Here is a 4,947-nt window from a genome sequence, read left to right on the forward strand (position 1 = left end):
AAAATGTTAAAATGGTCTTGGGTTTTCTTGAGTTTGTAGAAGATTATAGAGATCTTTCTTTAGAAGAATGGAATTTCAAAGATATCCTCAGTCAGCACCTTATTACTCTCCTAAAGCGGGAGAGTATTTACTGGAAGCAGTGTGGCTCAGTGAAATGTGTAAAATTTGGTGACTGCAATACCAAATTCTTCCATGCCAATGCCACGATTAAACATAGAAGAAGCTTAGTGTCCACTATTGAAGATGGCAGGCACAGTTTTCTCTGAACATGCAGACAAAGCTTCTTTGTTTTGGCAGGCTTTCAAAGAAAGACTTGGTGACAGTGATTTCCATTGCATGTATTTTAACATGGCTAATTTTCTTTCAAGTGATGCCAATCTATATTTTCTAGAGGCTCCCTTCTCTACACGGGAGATTGATAATGTGGTTAAAGACATGCCTTCTGACAAATCTCGAAGCCCTGGCGGTTTTAATACAGATTTCTTCAGAAAATGTTTGCCCATCATCAAACAAGATTTCTATCTTCTCTACTCGTCTTTTCACAGGATGGAGCTTTGCTTAAGCAGTATTAATGGATCTTATATTACTTTGATTCCTAAGAAGGAGAATGCCATAACAGTGGGTGATATTCGCCCTATTTCTTTACTCAATATGTCCATCAAGTTGATTACAAAGCTTCTAGCCAACCATCTACAGATAGTCATCACATCCATAGTGCATAGAAACTAGTATGGCTCCATTAAAAACCTCACCATTCAGGATTGCATTGCCTGGTCCTTTGAATATCTGCATATGTGTCGTCATTCTAGAAAAGAGCACATCATTCTTAAATTGGATTTTGAGAAGGCTTTTGGTAAAGTTGAACAAGCCATGTTGCTAATTATGTAGCATAAGTGTTTTGGGTAACTCTGGTTACAACGGATGAAAGCCATTTTTTCATCAGGAACGTCTTCAGTTCTTCTTAATGGTGTTCCTGGGAAGACCTTCCATTGTCGAACAGGGGTGAGACATGGGGATCCCCTCTCACCACTTCTGATTGTGTTGGCACCTGATTTTCTTGGATCACATATAAATAATGCCAAAAATCAAGGCCTCCCAAGACTGCCTCTATCTCTCCACCACAATAATGATTTTCCTATTATTAGTATGCAGATGACACTTTAATAGTCATGGTGGGCTGTAGTACTTAGCCTATTTTCCTTAAGAGCCTTCTGAATACTTTTGTAGAGTTAACTGGTTTAAGGGTAAATTACAGCAAGAATACACTACTGGAGGCCGTGGCTTTGTCGAGTGTAGCACTCGGCAAAGTCCGCTCGGCAAAATTTTTCTCGGTAAAGGGTCTTTGCCGAGTGCTTTTTATCGGGGCACTCGGCAAAATAAAAAACAATTTTGCCGAGTGCTTGGGGCGGCACTCAGCAAAATATTTTCGGCCGTTGCGCGCCGGCCGTTAACGGTTATTTTGCCGAGTGCCCGACCCAGCACTCGGCAAAATTTTTTTTATTTTTTTTAAAAATTACTTTGCCGAGTGCCCCTGCCCAGGCACTCGGCAAAGTTTTTTTTATTTTTTCTTAAAAATTACTTTGCCGAGTGCCCCTGCCCAGGCACTCGCCAAAGTTTTTTTTTATTTTTTTTTAAATAATTTCTTTGCCGAGTGTCCTAGTTTAGGCACTCGGCAAAGAATTTCTGGATTTTTTTTAAAAAAATACTTTGCCGACGCGGCGAGGCACTCGGCAAAGAATTTTTTTTTTGAAAAAACTTTGCCGAGTGCCTTGCCCATGGCACTCAGCAAAGACCCCGAGAATTGCAATTTTTTTACATTCCATTGTAACAGACAATATATATATATATATATATATACACATCTATATCACCAACATGCATTATATATCACAAGCACACGCATATTTAATAAATCCATTGAAAATCCATCACAAATGCACCAAAGTTCAACATCACAAGTTTATTATTACAAGTTCAACATCACAAAGTTCAACATCCCTGTTGCGGCGACGGAGACTGCAGGTGTGGCCCCCTGGACAGCGGTGAAGGACCGGACTGCGGCGAAGAGTTGACGTGATCAGCCGCCGGTGACACGCTAGGGCGCGGCCGGGCTGGGGGTGCTCGGGGGCGGGCGATGCAGGGGCGGGGGGCGCGGGGGGGGGGCTCGCCGGCGTGGGGAGCGGGGCGGGAGAGCGGGTGGCGGCGCTGGCGGGCCGGGGATGCGCGCGCTGGGACCGAGCAGAGGCAGGGGGCGGATAGGGTTCTGGGGTGGGGGGGGGGATTTTGGGCGGGCGGCCCATTTTCTATTGGGCCTTTGCCAAGTGCTATGGGGCACTCGGCAAATTTTTTTTATTTTTAAAAACATATTTGTCGAGTGTAAGCCTTGGGCACTCGGCAAATTTTTTTTTAATTTTTTAAAAACTTATTTTGGAGTGCTGTAGCCGGGCACTCGGCAAATTTTTTTTAATTTTTTAAAACTTTTTTGTCGAGTGCTAGCGCCAGGCACTCGGCAAATTTTTTTTTGAAAATCAACTTTGCCGAGTGCCCCCTGGGCCGGCACTCGGCAAAGCCCACTTTGCCGAGTGCCCCCCATGGCACTCGGCAAATTTTTTTTTTGATTTTAGGCCCAAATTTTTTTCTGTGGCCTTGTGACAGTTCAAACTCTTTTTAAAATTTGGGGCAATTTTGACTTTTTTTGATATATTTCATTAGTTTATTTCGTTTCGTCGAATTTTTTGGGATATTTCAAATTTGAACTGCAGGTACATGGAATAATGGACTTTGGTCATCCAAAAATTGATACTCATGATATTTAGGGTATGTTTAGGCCGTATCCAGGAACTCACATGAAATCTCGAGCATCTCGTTGACGTAACATGTCGAGGTACTTGCCGAAAATGTGATTTTAAATTATATAAAATGAAAACGAAGTCTGAAAATCACGAAACTTGTCGAGGCGTCGTGTTATCGTATGTGGAGGCTGTGGTAAAAAATTGTGAAGGTTTCTAGCAAGTTGTGACGTCGGATGCTAAAATCCCAGACATCTGTGACGTTGGATGCCAAAAACCCAAATATCTCCACATGTGTGGGTTTTTGGCATCCGACGTCACAACTTGCTCGAAACCTTCACAATTTTTTACCACAGCCTCCACATGCGACAACACGACGCCTCGACAAGTTTCGTGATTTTCGGACTTCGTTTTCATTTTATATAATTTAAAATCACATTTTCGGCAAGTACCTCGACATGTTACGTCAACGAGATGCTCGAGATTTCATGTGAGTTCCTGGATACGGCCTAAACATATCCTAAATATCATGAGTATCAATTTTTGGATGACCAAAGTCCATTATTCCATGTACATGCAGTTCAAATTTGAAATATCCCAAAAAATTCGACGAAACGAAATAAACTAATGAAATATATCAAAAAAGTCAAAATTGCCCCAAATTTTAAAATAGAGTTTGAAATACTGTCACAAGGCCACAGAAAAAAATTTGGGCCCAAAATAAAAAAAAAAATTTTGCCGAGTGCCATGGGGGGCACTCGGCAAAGTTGATTTTCAAAAATAAAAAAAAAATTGTCGAGTGCCTGGCGCTGGCACTCGGCAAAATAAGTTTTAAAAAATTAAAAAAAATTGCCGAGCGCCCAAGGCTTACACTCGCAAAATATGTTTTTAAAAATAAAAAAAAAATTGCTGAGTGCCTTGGTCTGGCTCTCGGCAAAATAAGTTTTAAAAAATAAAAAAAATTTGCCGAGTGCCATGGGCTGGCACTCGGCAAAATATGTTTTTAAAAAAAATTGCCGAGTGCCTGGGGCTGGCACTCGGCAAAATAAGTTTTTAAAAATAATAAAAAATTTGCCGAGTGCCATCCGTTAGGCACTCGGCAAAATCTGACGGCAGGTGGCTGCCGTCATGGGCCGGCCACCTTTTGCCGAGAGTGCCGCGGCACTCGGCAAAGCCCAGCTTTGCCGAGAGCCAAGCTTTGCCGAGTGCCTGGCACTCGGCAAAGCCACCTTTGCCGAGTGCTTTATTTTGCTGAGTGCGGCACTCGGCAAAATATTGCTTTGCCGAGTGCCCCGATAAAAAGCACTCGGCAAAGTCTCAGGCATTCGGCAAAGTACAGTTTTCCAGTAGTGATATGATGGTGCCCGTCAATATTGGGGCTTTTGGTTGTGCCAAAGGCCCTTTTCCTTTTACTTACTTGGGGTTACCATTGGGTCTCTAAAAGCCACGAGTGGAAGACTTCTGGCCTCTTATTACAAAGTGTGAGCACAGATTAGCCAGCACTGCAATTTTTTGACCCAGGCAGGCAGACTTGAACTCACAAACTCCGTTTTTTCAACATTGCCTACTTTCTATATGTGCACTTTCAGGCTTCCCAAGATTGTGGTTAAACAAATTGATAAATTTCGCAAGCAGCCTTTGGGGAGGGGCTGACTTCAACTTTCACAAGCCCTCTAAAGCAGCGTGGGAGATGGTCTGTAAGCCAAAATTAGAAGGTGGACTTGGTGTTACAAATCTGAGAACACACAATGAAGCACTCCATCTCAAACAGTGGCACAAGTTTTTTTAATAGGCATGATCTTCCTTGGGTTAACTTGATTTAGAACTATCATTACAGAAATAATAAACTGCCAAACCATATTCGTAAAGGATCTTTCTAGTGGCGTGATATGCTTCAATTACTTGATACGTATAAGGGGCTAGCTGGCAGCAGTTGCTCTTCATGATGGTCGCACATGTATTTTCTTGCATGATCTTTGGGGAAAACATGCCTCAAAGAATCAATATCCAGAGCTCTTCTCCTTTGTTAAGAATCAGACCATCACCTTTCAGCAAGTAATATAAGCCACACACCATCCGCATACTCTTTTCATCTTCCACTTTCTGAGCTAGCTTTTGAGCAATGGCTTGAGTTACAAATAGTCATGGCTCAATTCAC

The sequence above is a fragment of the Miscanthus floridulus genome, chromosome 9 (assembly GCF_019320115.1).
Source record: "Miscanthus floridulus cultivar M001 chromosome 9, ASM1932011v1, whole genome shotgun sequence".
Classification (NCBI taxonomy): Eukaryota; Viridiplantae; Streptophyta; class Magnoliopsida; order Poales; family Poaceae; genus Miscanthus; species Miscanthus floridulus.